The sequence below is a fragment of the Melanotaenia boesemani genome, chromosome 18, assembly GCF_017639745.1.
Source record: "Melanotaenia boesemani isolate fMelBoe1 chromosome 18, fMelBoe1.pri, whole genome shotgun sequence".
NCBI classification, from domain to species: domain Eukaryota; kingdom Metazoa; phylum Chordata; class Actinopteri; order Atheriniformes; family Melanotaeniidae; genus Melanotaenia; species Melanotaenia boesemani.
The window spans coordinates 16495426-16514456 of NC_055699.1; the positions used below are offsets into that span (position 1 = coordinate 16495426).

The window sequence follows — 19031 nt, forward strand, 5'->3', positions numbered from 1 at the left end:
ACCATGGAACATGGAAAGCTCCAGCTTCTTTATTGTGTCTTGGAATGAAAAAAAGATAAATATTTTGTACTGAAGTGTTAATTGAATCCTGCTGTAACAGATTTGTTTTAATAAAACTTTTTTATATATATATATTTAATTGAAAGCAGTCATCAGGGTCACAAAAACATATGGAGAAGAAAAAGTTCAAATCAATTTGCAAAAGACTTACCCAGCAGCGGCATCGTATCCCAGAGCTGCACATTACCTGAAGTGTCCAGTAGGAAGGTGTTAAGTGCTCAGAGACGTGGCCCAGATAAAAACGGCTGGAGCAAGAACACTGACCGAAAAATATGCACAAGCCAAAGCATCAAGATTGCATCCAGAAATATTTTATTGACAGACACTTTAATAAGAGTTGTTTTTGCTAGAGTCCATGGATGGTCTTTTGCTGGATCTGTTTCAGACACAAGATGTTATTTTGAGTCGGGGATTAACAAGGTAGAGGTGGCTTACTGGCATGAATGTTCCTGTTTGTAACATTTAATGCAGTCTCTTGACAGAAAACGCAAAATACTATTCATAACTGTGTTTATATTTGAGTACAGCTGATGTGTTTCCATTATGTCAGAACAAGCAAAGATACAGTCATCCTCACTTCTCCAAATAAATTGAATGAATGCACAAACCATACACTAGCTCAACGTGGGCCTTTTTATTATTATCACCATAACTTTCTTTGCATGTTAGAAAGAGGGAGGTAAGCCACGGTTTATTACAGCCAGCTGGAGCTCAAGAGGTAGCATGTGACTCATTTAATTGGAAGGTTGCTGGATTGATCCCCAGCTCCCCCAGTTCACATATGGTCGTGGTAGTATCCACCTTGTGCTCCTTAGTTTTAACTTGCTTTGGATAAGCGTGTTTCCTAAATTAATGTTGTAAATTGTAGTTTATTATGTTAAATATCACAGTATCCTATACTGTGGGCCTTTAAGACTGAAACATTGGACTGTTTCTGGTTGAATATAGACTGAAGGTGTGGCTGAATGGTCTTTTGTGCTTAAGCATCATCCTAACTGAGAGAAATTGCCTGGAAGTGTCTAATATTATACATTTACACTGTAGTATGATAGGCACTTATCACTTTAATGTCTTTTACATATATACATATATATATATATATATATATATATATATATATATATATATATATATATACTATACTATACTGTATAGTTGTTGTTGTATGTTGTGCTGCTCAAACTAATTGCCCCTGATGGGACTAATAAAGTTGTCTAAGTTTTCTTAACTTAGGCTACTTCCAACAGGATAATGCATCATGTCACAAAGGTCAAATCATCTCCAACTGGTTTCTTGAACATGACAATCGGTTCATTGTGCTATGAGCTTCACAGTCCCCAAATCTCAATCCAATAGAGCACTTTTGGGATGTGTTAGAACGCAGTATTTGCAAGATGTACCTAATAAAGTGGCCTTTGAGTGTGTGGTCTCTGTGCAACACTGAGATCAGATTGAAATAGAAAGAGGACCCAAAGCACTTTTTGTAGAATATTTATTGAACATCTGTTGTTTCAGTGCTGCAAACCTGCATCGCAGTTTAAGGTCAATGTGGTTCAATTGTTGTTGCAGTGACATGTCTTTTTCTTAAACTCTTCCAAATTTCTCCTACTGCCTCTCCTTAACCTTGGAAGCCTTCCAGTGAGGTCAAAAAGAAAGAGTTTAGTAGGAGGTCTTTTTAACTGTACCCTGCAAATCAACTCAGAACTAATGCCAGCTTCTGAAAAGTAATTTCTTCAACCAATGAAATTTCACAGCTTTCAGACCATGATGTTTATGCCCAAAGGTTCATCACATGCTTTTTAGTGCGTTACTAAGACTTAAGAGTTGATTGAGTATGACCTGCTCTACTGCCACATCAGATTTAAATTCTAATAAAACAAAAACTGTGTATTGCCCTCAAGCAACATGCGTCAGGCTTTTGTTGCTGCTTCATTACAAGCTGTGAAGAAAACGACATGGATGTACACCACAGATTCCAGACTCGATACATTTTGAGAACGGATGTCCTTGTTGTTTTTAAATCATAAATGAACAAGAAAACTCCAAAAGAACAAATCGACTTGTAATTTACTGTCTTAATTCACTTTTCTGATAATATATTTGTTCTATCAAATCAATCCTGATTAATGCATCTCACTCTATAAATATGTAAGCTGTCTATGTAACGTAATGGGAGTTGACACCTGCCCAGGTCTGTAAAGAATTATATGGCAGATAGTGCCTGATAATCCAAAATTGCTCCATCAGCAAAGACCATGCACAGTCTATTGTCATTCATAAAAATGCAGCACACAAAGAGGTCTGAGGTGAAATGTAAAAAGGATGTGGCAGGAAGCGAGACAAACACAGAGGTGACAGCAGGAGCGGCTGAGTCAGAAGAAATGTGAGGAGATAAAAGAAGGATTTGGGCAAAGAAGTCAGAGCGTATGGGGTGAGGGGGGGGGGTTGATGGGATGACATATGAGGAGGAGAGAATGAGACCTGTCAGGCGTCTCGTTCATTTGATGTTCTTGGATGCTAACACAGCAGGAAATGAGGGATTATGGAAACTATTTGGAAGTTTGTTGGAGCTTTTAAACTGGAGCGTGCATTTATTCACACTCACATGCACACACACACATGCACATTCAATTTCAGCTGTAATGCAGTCGATTTAAAATAAAATATTGTGTGGTTTTTCTTCTTGTACAGGAAGTTCTTGTTCTCCTACCCCCCCTATCTAATCCCCTCCTCTCTGCTCACTTCTTTTATTGTTCCAAATATTTGATATCAGGTTACAGACGATACCACAGGCAAGGTGGGGTTTTTTTTTTTGCAGTTGAATAGGTTTGCAGTGCTCATTTTCTTTCTCCAGTCTGCTTTATTACAGCTGATGCTTGCCTGTTTGCAAAAATATGTTTTTATTCAGACTTTCCATTTTTCTTATTTTTTCCCCTAGTGTACTGTTATTCCTCCAGTCTTTTACAAGACTTTTGACAAGCTTCACCCCTACAGATGCAAGAGGAGACTTGTGATGAGTAAATATATGCCATGCATTTTGAATTTCCTTCTGTGCTCTATGCATAATTGTATTTGTGGGCATGTCCACAATAAATATTTTAAATTTCCCTCAACCTGCTTACATTTACAGTATAACCTCGATAATCAGAAATCAGTTCCATAATATGCTGGAAGTCCAAAATAGTTTTGTTTTGTTTTTTTATTGCATGAAAATTAATTGTATTTTTTCTGGCTATAAATGATGCTCTTGCTCTGAGCAGGCATTTACTGTCTTTCAAATGAGACAAATGTGACGATTACTTGTGGTCAAGGATGGTTTGTTTTTAATGTTGTCCCTCCTGACCTGGTTTCACATTGGCAGCAGTTTTCTTGTGGCCTGTGACATCTGCCTGGGCTCGCTTCAGGGATTCTGTTTCTGGCTTTACCCCATCTGCTATGGTTTAGAGCTCTCTCAGGGTCTTATCTTATTATAAGGTAAAACCTGAAAGAAGGGAGGTGAGGTACTTTTCTGTCTCTCTCTGATGACATTTACCTCTTCTTCTATCTTTTTGCAGCTTTATTCACTTATCGGAAACGGAGGTGATATTCAAATTTATTTGTTTTTGCTCTTTCCTTGTCTGCTGGCTATATTTCTACCAAAAGTTCTTCTTTTATTTATTCATATATATATATATATATATATATATATATATATATATATATATATATATATATATATATATATATATATATATATATATGTTTATCATTTTTTTTATTATTGCTAAAATTGTCCTTTCTCTAAATGTCAAGCACTGCATCTGTTCCTTCCTTGGACAAAATAGAGCAAACCATCTGTGGAAAGTGTTATGAGACCTGTTTTTTAGCTTCATGTGCATTTTCCACCCATGCAAACTCTCATTTGTAACATTTATTGTGCAGACCTATAATGTGCATGCAAGATATGTGGTGGTCCTGGTTGTTCAAATAGCACATTTCAGGTCAGACCTCAAAATGTTGCGCACATGTTTAAAGCTGAAGAGATTCAGGTTTCCATTGATCATTTATGCAAAAAATAGTTTAGTTCTAATGGGACGCTGAAAGTGTGAAACCTTTAAAAGGTAAAGCTTTTCAGGTCTTGTACACTTACTCACAGGCTTCGACTGTAGGCTTAATTGTGTATGCAAAGGTAAGTGCAGTCCACTACTGCTTTAGCCAGGGGAATAAAAGGAATTAAATAGCAGATAATAGATAAAGTTTGAAACGAAGACTGTTTATGGTTTTTATTTAATATAGAAACAACATCTTTAGCAAAAAACTATAGAAAATTTATGTTTTATGTATTTCTTCTATTTTTTCTTATACATTTTATTTAAAAAAAATAACCATGAGAAAAATATTATGACCTCCACTGACATTTTAGAAAACTCCTCATTGGAGATCATCTCTTGGAGTCAGTTTCATAAAGACACAATATGCATGTTATATACATATAACATGTCATTTATAAAGAAAGAATGTGAGCATTAAACACTTTGTTCAGACTGTGTGTTTAGGCATATTTAGAGCAGTCTCACTCTGAAATGATGAATTAAACATTGAATTCAGAATTAACATAAATTAACCAAAAACTTCCACCTTAAAAGTATGACGTGTGTTTAGTTTTCCTTATTTTGTTAATTAGTTCCTGTATTTATTTATTTTCTTTTATAAATTCTTGGTGATGTACTGTAAGTATTTGCAGTCAATAAATTGTTATTGCTTAAAGATAATGGCTCAAAGAAAGAGCTTGCAGCTTTTTTTTTTATTATTTGTAATTGTGAGAGAGATTCATTATTGTCTCTATTTTCCCCCTTTTTTGTAATTTTGAAATATTTGTCGTGTCTTCAGGACCGATAAATAAAACTTCAGTTTTGTCCTGGTTAAGCTGTAAGAAGTTTTCTGCCATCCACGACTTTATGTCTAAAAGACAGTTCAAAGGGATGTTAACTGGCTCCAGGTCATTAGGAGACTTCGATGTAAAGCTGTGTATCATCAGCATAGCTGTTAAAATCACAGCTAGGCTGTGTCTCCTGATAACATCCCCAAAAGGCAACATGTAACAGTTAAAAAGAATTTTTAAAAAAAAGCCTAAAATTGATCCTTTGGGAATCCCACACTTGGTTTCATGGATTCTTGAGGAGGATGTATCCATACTTACTTACAGCACAGCTGTCGTTCTGTGAGATCACTCTCTTTTGACACTCATTTAATATTTCACCCATTTCCCACAAGCTTAAATATTTGTAGCATTAGCAGTGGAAGACCCAAACCAAGACTCTGTATTTTACTTAGCTCAAGCTAGGTTGCTGATACTTCTTTAAAATACTTTCCACTGAAGCTGTTTTTACAGTTTCTTTGTAATGTCTTGCTGGACACCTGAGTTTTGATGACATTGCCTGCTGTAATAATTCAAGAATCCTGCCAATATATTTGCATTAAATTGCCCTAAACTTTAAATTTTTTCTTCCTCATTTTCCATGGTGCAGCGCATTGCTTTGCCCTTGCCTTACTCCACAGTAAAATGAGTGGCAATACAAATAAGCACTGTGACAATAAACTGACACAGAGGGGTGTCATTGAGTCTCCACAGCCGTGATCACAAGAGAAGGGTTACCCACTGGAAACCATCGATAGGCTCAGCTCTTGCACGACAACCTTGAGATCACACTGTACTTGTGTGTGTAGGTGCGTGTGTATGTGTGCATGTTCAAACACATTAATTCCTGTGGTTATTTGGAGACTGAGGTTTGTTCTGCACTCTTTCTAGCACTCTTTTGGATTTATTTACACTGATTACAATCTTTAGCAGTGTCTGCAAGCTGGAAACATATTCAGCTTGACATGCACAGATATTGTTTACTCAAGTCATGCAGAGCTGTAATGGGGATTGTAACAACCTGCTTTGTTTTCTGCCCTTTTCATCAGGTGTAGTTACCATGAAAAACAGCTGTGGCAAAGCAGTGAAATCAGGGCCATTATGTTCTGTGACATGCTGAAAATATCCTCTGCTGACACCTTTTCTGTGCGAAATATAAAAATATACTTATAGCCAATGTGTAATGGGTAGATCATATCAAGAATGAGAATGAGATACATGCTTAGCCCATGGCAAAAAAAATTATATCTATAATAAACCTATTTTATTATTTATATTAACATATCATATGTAAAGTAAAAAAAATTAACAATAGTAATTAATAAGATGGTATTGTCTTGTTCCAGAAGGCAATGGCTTCTGGCAGGAATGATCTCTTACCTTTATGTCTTGTACTGGACTTGACATTTTTTTACCTACTTAATAGTAAATTTATCTTTAAGAGATAAATCATCTGGTGTAAATGTTTATGAAACTGTCTTGAATTAACATATATGGATTTTCCTGGTATGATAAAAATTGAGCCGTCATGATTTCAGTAAAACATAACAGGCATGAGTGGGTAATAAAGACAAGTTTAATGTAGCTTTCGTAGGCTTTCATGGTGCTGTTGGGAGAGGACAGCATTATGATTTTTTTTGGGGAGGGAGGGTAAGTTAAAATTGAGTATTTCAATTTAATTCCGGAATGGGAATTTTTTTCCTCTCACCATCGGTTTCTGCAACATTGCTTTTGTAGAACTGCTCGGTGTTCTCCCATTAATGATATGAAGGCCACTTCAAGAGATAAACCTTTTCTTGGCAGCCATTAAAATGATTAAAGCTTCATGAATCCACTTACAAAGGCACTCAAGCCAAACGGTGAACAAAGTGGAAATGGCAGACACATTAAATCAGTTGCCTCTAGTTTTAGCTGTTTTCTTTCAGCCAGGCTTCTTTAGTGACTTTTATGGCTTGTATTTGTATGAAGTGAAAGTTAAAGTTTTGTAGTTATGACAGTCATGCAATTAAACTTTGCTCATGATTAAAAAGTGTCTGATGCTGTAAGAATATCTGTCATTTTGCACACTACTGTATTTAGTTCCTGATTCCAGTTTTTGGCAAATAAACAAGCAATTAAGTATTGTCAGCTGCAGTTTTGAGATACAGAATAAACTCAGAAATTATGGCAGTTGACCTGCTTAAGGATTCGTGTGTTCTTTTTAAACACTCATTATGCCTCTTATTGGTATCCATCTCTTACATCCCTTAAATTGAGAATAGGAGTCAAGAGCTGTAGTCAGTGAAGAGAATTCCTCCAAATGAGTATTTTGAGGACCTTCAGATCACCACAAAACTTAATTTCCGCAAGTTAAATGCTAAGCCCTTTTACCAATGATTATGGCTACGAAGGTCAGTGAGACAGTCTCCGTTTGTGACAGACTATTATCCTTTGCTGTATGTGTGCAGCAGTGAGTGTGTGTTATTTGCTGGCGTGTGAAAAACCTCTTTAGTCATTTTCTGTGACGCAGTCCTCTCCCATCAGACAGATTAAAATGAAAAAGCATCCTGCGGCAAGAAAGTCTGAGTTATAGCTTCTGACAGGGTTAATGTATGATTGTGTGTTAAAACCTGCTTCATCATGATGTTGTTGGCTTAATGTGGATTATAATGAACAAATCTGAATAGCTGTCATTCTCAAACCTTCTCTTCTTCATGGCATGTGGGTGGGTGTGAGTGAATGTGTCCCTAATATGCTTGTGTTTCACATTATAGATGCTGAATACCGGTGTGCATACTTTATTGTCTTATTGTTTTTTACTGTGTCGGTTCCTTTCAAGTATGTTTATGGATATATACAGTGTATGTGTGTTATGCATGAGTAAACAATGACTGTCAGGATACTGATGGCAAAACATCTGTGGACAATAAGATTTCTATTCAGCTTAATATGCAAATAAATTGCTTGTATTCCGAAAAACTGGTTCCTCATAACTGTTTGATCAAACTTGTGTTCACTAGAACTGGACTATAAATCTGTGTAAAACTACATTTATGTTATGAAATTCAATCAGTTTTTGGATTTGGAAATGTAGATATCAAGATATGTATTAATAAATTTTGCCAGTTACTGTTTTGTGCAAAAATTATTGTCACAAAAAAAAACATCTTTTGAACTCGGGGCGGTAATAAACATGCTAGAACAGCTACTTTAATTAATATGCCAGATCATGTTTAGTATGCTTGAAGTGTGGAGCATGACACATTTCTCAATTAATTGTTTAACAACAGAATGTGATAATGGTACTAGTAAAATAAAAATAAAAAAGAGGATGGTAAATGTAGAACTTAAATGTTGAATCTGAATTAAACAATTTGTTATGTATGTACAATGCAAGCAGTACAAAAAAATATGAACACACAAGACTTGTGGGTCTTGTTCGATAAACATTTTGGCTATTTGCAACATCAGTATGTTATAGTAAAGTTGTGTTGCAAGAAAGAAAACTTAGGTGCTTCATTTGTAGCACCCTGCTCTTACCAATGCTGGAGGCGTTAGCTTAGCATTTGTAGACACACATTGATTTAGCACTGAACTGCCTCTTTTTAGCTAATCTTTTTTGCACAACTATTGTGGGATTACTGTTATAAAAGATGGAAGATAATAAGGATACACCCAGTGAATAGCATGTGTCTTTGTGTTACTCCTGATAACACATAAGGAAAGCCAGAAGAGCAGAGCTACAGCTATCTGAAAGAGGAGCCACAAAAACAAAGTCTGACCTTCTGTTGGTCACTTCCATTGACAAGAAATTTCCATTTTTTTCTTCTTTATTATAACTGTCTCCACATTTCACTTCAAATTATCTTACTGGATAAGAATTTACTTCTGTTGGTTTGTGGTGCTGCCCAAGTTTCCCAGTGTTCCCCAAATCCCTCCCATGCAGTCAGTCAGCATTTCTAAAAGCAGAACAGTAAACAGCTTTTAGCCAAAATACAAATTAAGGCCACTCAAAGATACTGTTAGCCAGTCAGTCGGGCTCTTGTGCTGTTTACTCTTACATCAAAGCTAACAGCAAATAAAGAGATGCTAACTACGCTAATCATTCTCATACATCTGCTAGTCTGCGCAGGTGTTTTATAGACTGCTTACTTCACTCTCACTGTAGCTCAAATGTGCAAAACGACTGAAAAAGGGCAATTAAAAACCAAAATTTCTCAGCATGAAAAAGAAAAATGTTAGCTTTTCCCTTTTTCTGTTTTTCTGTTTAACTGATGTAGTTAAATGATGCCATTGCAGTTATTTTATGTTTATTTAAACATATGTGGATTTCACTGTATTCAGTTTTTACACATGCAAAACATCAAAAGATTTGTATATACTTGACTAAGGCATGTTCAAACACACGCAAACATTCTTCAGCCCTTCCTGGCGTTGCACATAACACACAGATAATGATACACTATCTGATGCTTCCTTAAAGACAGCATAGAATTGAATTTAAAAGGTCATATGAATGATAAAGGCTTTTCAAATGACCCACCAGTTGGAGTTTCTTATCTCATGCCCACAGGGACGTATTACACACACACAAAAAAGAAAAAGAAAACACCGACAAGTCCATCATGAGATGCATGAACATTCATCATGAGACATTCAAATTCAACATGAGCAGGTGCAGAGTTTGATCAAAAATAAACACATGAACACAGATGGATTTCAGCTGCAGTCCTTTAAAGAGAGCCAAAGCAATTGAGAAGTCTTAATTAAAAGTAAACTTTGGGCAAGATTAAAAAGCTTGCCCCTGCTGTTAATGAGAGCATGCTGTTTATGAAATGTGAGCCTTCAAAAACACATTGGAATGCTAATGAGACAGTGTTTTAATAAGGAGTTCATTACATGTTCCATATTTTTTGTCTCACTCACACTAAGATGAATCTCTGAGTTCATGCAGTATTTTGAAATTTTAAGTGTGCAGGATGAGTTGCATGGAGGATAATTGATATTTTCTGGGAAAGAGGAAGCTTTAAAATTTATTGTAACTAGAATTGATTACATCTTGTCCATTTTTTTCTGTAACTGCCAAGTTTGGAGCCACTGTAAAAGTGTTTACAGAAGTAGTTCTGCACAGCCGAACCACTGGCCTGTTTGTGTTGACAAAAGCTTTAGGGATTTTTGTTGAGTGGAAGTTTTGGGAAGGTTTTTGATGTGTGCCTGGTTCAGACTCCAACAGCATTCAAAGTCCTTATCAGAAAAACATACAAGGAGTTTCAGTACCAAATAGAGTATGTAAAATAGGGGGAAAATTTTTGATGTGAATTTGGAAGCAATACGTTTAAGTATATGTTGTCTGGAGTGCCTTTAGTCATGCAGATTAAGTAGTGTTTATATTTTAGTATTCAGGAAGCATTCTAAATACTGGAAAGGACTGTTTTCAAAAGAGGGCAAAGCAGTGTGCTTTATCTTGTACTCGGAACAGATAGATCTGTCCGACAAACTTGGTTCAGTCAGAGGTTTAACCCAGTGTCCCTGCCAGAGGCAGACACCTCTACTGCAGCATCTCTCCTTTTCCTGCTGTGTCTCAAGATGCAGACATGCACCCTGACCTTCTCATATTCTTTTCATATCTCTTCGTCCCTGCCTCTATTTTTTTCTTGTTCTTTTGCTTTGATTTTTTTCTTCTTTCTCTCTACAGTTTAGTTTCACGAAATAAATGTATTCTCCCTTATCTGTCTTGCTTTTATGCTTACCTCATTCCTCCTGTTTTTTTCCTCTTCTACACCCTTCTACATAATTTTGACCCCCTTTCTGCCCTTATGTATCCCGTCCTATTTCTTACCATCTTCCCCCTCATTTCCTCCCTTTCTCCTTCACTCTCGCTTACCAAGGTCCTAGTGAGGGGAAATGAAAAGCGTATGTATTCTGTAGCATCACAGTGTGGCAGCGGGAGATAAAACCACTGTTGTATGGTTTTATTTATGGATTTGTAGATGTTTGACACTGTGAACATCACACACATGAGCAGAGGGGAATATGAAGAACAGCCTGATGTGAGCAGTTGCTAGTGCCCCCAATGGAGCTGCAGACTAGCAAGGAGGCAGAGTACAAACACACACCTGCAAGTCTTCTGGACCAAAAACGTATAGCTAGGTCCTACTGTGCTGATAAGCGCTCTCACTTATATACACAGTATGAAAATATATATACTCAAGCACATCAACTTTATCAATTCATCTATGCAACCTTTCTATCAAGCCAGACACATGAACCCAACAATCATTTTTTAATATCAAAACATATAATTTTCTCTGCTGTCTGTTTGCACACTGACTGATTGTCAGCACATTCCCAACAGAGATGGGTTTTCTTATCTGAAGGTTGACTTAAGCCAAAACAAGGTTTGTCACCTCACACTCTTAAAACCCGGCCACATTTAATGGAAGCAGCTATCATTGCACAGCAGATGGTGCTAACACTGCTACTGCACATCTTGGCTCATGTCAGGGCAGGTAAATAACTTCAAATATAAGGAAAAAAGGCAGGCGTATAAAATGAAAGTATTGAAATCATACACTGAAATGTTGTGATGCACAGTGCTCATTTCTTGTATGCACAGCCATTTGTTTGTTTTTTGTTTTTTTTTATGTTTAAATTACTATTTTATTCATGCAGTTTAAGAACCTATAACTTAAACTGATTTAAATTACAAATTTAAGCTAATAATAAAATTATTAAATAAATAAATATAATCAAACTTGGTAAAGTGACATAGAAAATATACATTTTGAAAGTTATTAAACAAAAATCGTGACATGTGCATCTGTATTTCCTCCTTTTGTTATAAATATGATCTAATGCTACCAAATACCCACAGAAGTTAGATAATTCATTAAACGAGTCCACCTGTAAGCAATCTAAGTGTCATATAATTTGTGTGTGTATATATATATATATAGAGAGAGAGAGAGAGAAACAGACAGACAGACAGACAGATAGATAAATAGATAGATAGATAGATAGATAGATAGATAGATAGATAGACAGACAGACAGACAGACAGACAGACAGACAGACAGACAGACAGACAGACAGATAGATAGATAGATAGATAGATAGATAGATAGATAGATAGATAGATAGATAGATAGATAGATAGATAGATAGATAGATAGATAGATAGATAGATAGATAGATAGATAGATATCATTGTCTATTTTACTATCCTTTAATATTTTAATGTGTTTTATTCTTGTCATCCCTTTTTGTTTTCCTGAACTAATGTTTTTACTTGTTTTATTGTTTTTATTATTGTGTTCATATTTTTTTTTTTATTTTGTAAACCACTTTAGGTTGCTCCTGTGTGTCTGATAAAGCACTATATAAATAAAGATGAGTTGAGTTGAGAATCAGTGACAAAGGACAGCTCTGGCAGGAATCCAACCCTCACTGGAAACAGATCTGATTTATTCCTACATTGACACATAGCCTTGGGTGAAGTGGAAAAGTTCAAATTTGTTCGTGGCATGATTAAAAGGTTGTCGTACACCAGCTAATCCCATCCAACTTAGAAGAGCTGGAGCAGTTTTGCTATGAAGAACTGGCAAAGATCTCAGTGGCTAGATGTGCCAAGCTCACAGAGACGTACCCTAAGAGACTGGAAGTTGTAATTGTTGTAAACAGGGTCTCTGCAAAGTTCTGTCTCTGGAATGCATTTGCACTTCCGCTTTTTATTTTCTTATTTAGAGATTTTTAATAAGCTTTTCTTTTTATTTTAATTTACCAATGTGTGGATTTGTTCTCCCTGTGATGAGGATTCAAGTATAGAGAAACACAGTCACACATTCACCTCATTTTGGTAATTTGGATGGATCAGTATTGAACAAACATGATTTATAGAAAATGATTTTCTCTCTTGCACCATGAAGCATGATAAATGCTGATGGCACCATGTTCTGAAAGAAAGGAGGGCCTATCACCTGACTGAGTTTAATTTGCTTCTCCATGACAAGTCACATTAAATGGGAACACATGCCTTGCTTAACACATTCAGACATAATGAGAAAGAAAATGATTTGCTTCTGTTTGTGATTAGCTGAGAGTTATTATAAAGCTGTTTTTAACACTAGCTCTTACACTAAAAAACAAATCACATTTCAACTCTTTACTAGTTGTATTCTGACTCAGTATGAGTCTCAAAATAAGCTGCACTGCAACACCAAGGGCCACAAGATGTGAAGATGTTATTTTATTTCTTTGTAACCCACCACCAGTTTATCCACTCGTACTGACCCAAGTACTGTTTATTTAAAGTTTATTCATTTGTTAACCTCCTGTCAGTTCAGCTGATGCCACTACTGTCACATATTTTAAATTATCTCCAGTTGGCAGCAGGACTGCACAGATACTCCTCTTAAACTATATACAGTATACACAGTTTGTTTTAAGAAATTAGTTTCAGGACTCCACTGATATCAGCTCCTTTTAATTACACAGTGCATCATTCTGCCAAATGTTGTCAGCAAAAAGCTAAACAAATGGTTGCAGTGGTAGTGTTTTACATACACAATAGTATTATGTACGTAAAATATATAACCTCCCAGTACCTTGCTAGAACTTGTACCTTCTTTTGTCAACAAGATGTTGGAAACCTTCCTGAGAGTTTTGGTTCATATTCACATGACAGCATCACAAAGTTGCTGCAGATTTGTCGGCTGCACATCCATGACGAGACTCTCCAGTTCCACCACATCCTAAAGCTGCTCTATTAGATTGGGATCTGGTAACTGTGGAGGTCGTTGGAGTGCAGACAGCTAATTGTATTCAAGAAAGCAGTTGGAGATGATCTGAGCTTTGTGACATGGTGCATTATCCTGCAGGAAGTAGCCATCAGAAGATGCTACACTGTGATCATAAAGGGATGGACATGGTCCGCAACAAAACCCAGGTAGGCTGTGGTGGTTAAACCATGCTCAGTTGGTACGAAGGGGCCCAAAGTGTGCTAAGAAAATATCCCTCACACCATTACACCACTATCACCACCAGCCACTGATACAAGGCAGAATGAGTCTGTACTTTCATGTTATTTATACCAAATTCTGAGCCTAACATCTGAATGTTGCAGCTGAAATCAAGACTCATCAGACCAGCTTTTGATTTTTCTGATCATCTATCTTCCAATTTGGTGATTCTATGAATTTTAGCCTCAGTTCCGGGTTCTTAGTTGACAGGAGTGGCACCCAATGTGGTTTTCTGCTGCTGTAGCTCGTTTGCTTCAAAGTTCAACAGGTTCAGGTGTGTTTAGAGATTATATTCTGCATACTTTGGTTGAAAAAGGTGTTTATTTGGGTTTTGGGTTCCTGTTGCCTTTCTATCATCTCCAACCAGTCTGCCCATTCTCCTCTGACCTCTGACATCAATCAGGCGTTTTCATCCAGACAACTGCTGCTCACTGGATATTTCCTCATTATCAGATTATTCTGTGCAAACCCTAGAGAGGGTTGTATATAAAAAACACATTAGATCAGCAGTTTCTCTATAGTAGTTTCAGTATCTTGTAATAATTGTTCATGCCAAATCGCAAACATATGCAGTCCAAGTGTATTTTCTCCACCACAGTGTCACGTGTTACATTTTCCTGTCAATGAACAATTTCATCCTTCATTACAAGTGATTAGTGTAATTAGCATGAATAAGCAGTCATTAATAAGAAGATGGGCAGCTTTTACTCAATTTGATACTGATCAGTATGGTCAAAGTTGTGCATCTCAAAATACCCACAAATAAAAGCTCCACATGCTGTCAAACAAAGTGCAACAGGTTTTTTTTTTGTTTTTCTTTTTCTTTTTTTGGAACGTAAATGCTTCTGTGTTAAAAAAATGCTTAAAATGCTTCTGCCAGCATCTCCCAACATGTCCTCCAAGAGCCTCTTTCTAGAACACTATGATGAGGCAAAAAATAGAGCAGCAACGGTCCTCTCTGTCTTTCAGAAATGGTCCCAGTCACCCATAATTCCCCTCTCTACCTGCCCACTGCAGCATGAGTGTCTGTGAGTCTCTCCTCTCCTCACCCACCCTCTCTCCTGGGTAATTTGTTGTGTCAATACGGTCCTACTTACAGCTGACGGGCCCTTTCTGCTGCGGCGCTGGAAATGCAATTACAGGCAGCAAACATCTCCATTGTTATCACTGAAGGGTCCGACGCTCATCACGGCCCCCTCAGCTATGGGGGGGCGTTATTGATCGCAATCAGCTTTAAGGAGGGGATTACTAATGAAGCTATGTGAAAGCCTTTTGTGATCAGTAAAGTTGGCACGCATATGTGTGTGTTTTTGTGGGTGTATAGTGTGTGAGTGTAAATGGATGTGAAGGCAAACAGATTATGTGTGTTAGTAAATGTGGGTACCACTCTGCCATCCTTTTGAAAATAACTCATAGCTGATCATTTTGTTGTGCTCTAGTGCCTCTGGTGGTAGCTGGGTTAATTACACTATTTATTCCTGTAAAACATCCTCAGTTTTGACATGTAGACTCCTCGCTGCTTGTAATATAATGACAGTATCCTGAGGTAGCAGCCTTATGATTATCTCATAACTGTGTGGAGTCATTCAGTCTTCAGGGAAACTAATATGTGAGGCATGCTGCTGTTACAGCCCAGCTATGGAGCGGAATAGCAAAAATATTCCATATTCAGCAGAAAATTACATGTTCCTTTAGGACAATATTGCACATAATGAGAATTTGATGAGAAAATAAGCTCTTAGTAGCTTTGAATTTCACATTTAAATGAGAGTCATGATAGAAGTCCTTGTTTACTAAACATTACCCTGTCCAGGACTTTTGACCCTTCCAAAAAGAACTATGAAGGGTACATGATAGCTCACATGAAAACACAGTACAGTAAGTACTTTCAGTATGTAGGAATTTTTACAGCTCAAAGACCCCTTCATGCTGGTAAAACCATGGTGGAAACACATTACCCTGCCAAGAGAGAGCTTCACTCCAACACTTCAACACAGTCAGACATAGTGCTGCTGCACTCACAGCAGAATGAATGTGGTTCTCTGTTCACTCAGTAAGTAACCTTACTTCATGTAAAGCTTTTTTTCTTTCCAGTCTGAGTCAAGCTGCTCTAATACCTTGCTTGTTTGGGAGTCTTTGAAGCAGAATAAGTTTTTTGTGGGTCTTTGTTTCTTTTCTTGTGTCCCTGTTTGATGTGCGTGCATGCGCCTGTGGACAAATGATTTGCTTCATTCCCTCCCGTCTTTGTTCTTCGTTTTTCATTTTCAATTTCCTCTTGTGATATTACTTAACCAACTGTTTTTGCATATTCATAAAACTCTTATGTTGTGAGTCTTATATTTTGTACCCTCCAGGCAATGCTGAGACACTGTGAAGTGTTAGATTTGGAGATACTAGTGTGCAACAGTCATTATGTTGTTAGTATTTTTCTTCTGAACTGAACTGAAATTATATTGATGTAGAACATGTGTTTACCAGAATTCATGTGTCCACTGGAGATCATTTAATTTTCTGTGATCAAAATGTAGACTTGCTGCCTGCAAGATATTTTGTACTAATGAGGGAAAGGAAGAAGAAGAAAAAACTTTCCTTACACCTAATTTTCTACAGCTGGAGGAAAAGTGTCCCTTTAAATAATCCCAGACTTTGATCCTAATGATGAATGTGGACATTGAAAACCTGCTTCAGTCTCTCTGTAAAAACATTAATAAAAACCATATTGTAAAAGAATTGTTAGCATCAAATATTTTTAGGTTTTTCATGTCTAGTTTTGGACTTTTGGTTTAGATTTCCTACATGTGAAATGTTTTCTGTTTGTATAGATATACCACCAGGTTCTATTCACCTGTCTACAAAAACCCTGTCCTATATTTCAGCTGCTCCTGTGTACTTTTCTTCTATCACATCCCAAAGGTGTAGTATTGGATTCAGATCTTGTCACTGGGAAAGCCACTTGGTTTGAAACATGATGGTGCATAATCCTCCTGAAGACCGCCACTAGATAATGTGAAATGGGATGTGCCTGCTTTTTAGAAACACTCAGACAACCTGTGCAAACAATGACTGATAGGTAGTCATGTACAAAGAAACCATTTCCCACACCATGGCACTTCTTCCGCCTCTAGACTGTTGACTCAAGACACAGGAGCTCCACAAATTGTTATCAAAGACCAAAAAAAAAACAAGATTGTGATGATAACCAATTAAAATTAGCTTTCTCACTGGAGTTTAGCCTCCAGGAGAGCTTAAACATCCACACAAGAAGGAACCAGTTGAGCTGCTTGGGAAGTCCAGTTAGAATTGACCCTGAGATGCCTCCTAGATTACATATTTTTGGACATGTCTGACCAATAAATAGATGCCCTGGGGTGATCAAGGACATGCTGAGGAGATCTGGCCAATGCCTGTTTTCACTGATCAACAAAATACTTTGTTTTGCAAACCTGCATCTCACATTATGTTTTTCTTTTTCAGCCAAATCTGAGTAAAGTGTAGACAGAGTCCAACACACCCACAAATAATCACTTCTTTTTTTGCAGTGTTATATATGATGGGAACATTAACTGAGCCACCTGACTTGGAGCTGTGGACGGTGACTGTGCTGCTAGAATATGTCAGAGTGGTTTGTTATATTTTAACAGCAGAGAAACCACCTCTTGAAGCATCTTCACAAATGAGTCACTTCATGATTCACTGACAGTGTAAAGTGTTTTCAGGGTTACAGTTTGGCACTTTAGTGTCTCTGGTTAAGGATGTGTTTTCAGGATAGCAATATTGTTTGTTTTTCATCTCAAGTAGAGCTTTGAATGTGGCTGAGATGATTGACAAGTAGCAACAAAACCTCCCCTGGACCCCTTAGCTCCTGCTGTGGGTTGTGGTACTCAGAGCACTAATCCTCCAACACAATTTCAAACACTGCTTATGGCCTGCTGACACCAAGGAGGCCAACCAGATAATTGAATCAAGATTATTTTTTAAAAGTAAACTGGAGATGAAATGCTTTAGAGACTTTGAAGGGAAAAAAAAAAAAAGCTTTTGCGTTTTGGTTTATTAAAGCACTGAGACATAAATAGTCGAAAGCTTTCCTGGAAACCTTCCTTTAAAAGAGCCACAGCTGTTATTTTAGCATGAACCTTTTTGAAGCAGACTGTTTCAGGTTTGCTGACCAGAGCCATAAATTAATTTCATATTTCATTTGCGGCTATCTCTAATAACACAGTGACAGATAAAAGAGAGAGAATAATGGAGAACCCTGCTGTAAATATTCTCAGTGAGTTTGCCCTTTTCATATTAGACACGATCCAGCAGCTCCTTCTCAGGGAGCTTGTCAGCTCGGCTTGTTCAGAGCTAATGCTGCATAAATAAATATAACTGGTAACTGGAAAAAAAGTGTTACCAAATTCACATATTTCCTATTTGAGCCTTGTGAAGCATAACCAATAATCTGTCGTTTGGTCCTTTGAGACCAATCACTTTGCAAGACTGATTAATAATTATTCAGATCTATATTTAGATAAGTTACTCTCATGAATTCACTTTTTGATCCTGACTTGCATCTCACACACCGATAGAATCTGATGCTACTTAAATAAATGTAATCACTCAAGGCAAGCAGGTCAAGGAGAAGAAAAACAAGCCTTTTTTTAAAACTGATGTAACAAAAAGGCTTACTTTAGGAATGTCTAGCAGGGAGTGTAAGATAAAGAGTTTTTATGCTAATAAATAATCTTGGAATCAGAACTAAAACATTATGGCTTAATGCAGGATCATTCAACTTCAGGTCTTGAGGCCCACTGTCCTGCAGATTTTGGGATGTTTCCCTGCTTCAACATGCCTGACTTAAACAGTCTGCAGAACTTCACAAAAAACTGGTGGATCCATTTTATTTGAATCAGGTGTGTTGGAGCAGCGACGCATCTTTAGCCTGCAGAATATTGGTCCTCAAGTGCCTGAGTTGAAAAGCCCTGGCCTAAAGTGTTCCTACAAGGAACCAGCAGATGGCAGATTTAGACTTATAGTTTCTTAATTTGACCACTTGAGGTCAGTGTTGGCCTGGTTTCTTTTCAGATGTCTGCTGT

The 19031-nt window shown here is 37.1% G+C and overlaps 1 protein-coding gene across 2 annotated transcripts in view; it reads left to right on the forward strand.

Annotated features, from left to right (window-relative positions):
• Positions 1-19031, forward strand: part of tpk1 (thiamin pyrophosphokinase 1) — a 97224-nt gene that overhangs the window by 77073 nt on the left and 1120 nt on the right. The window lies entirely within an intron of this gene.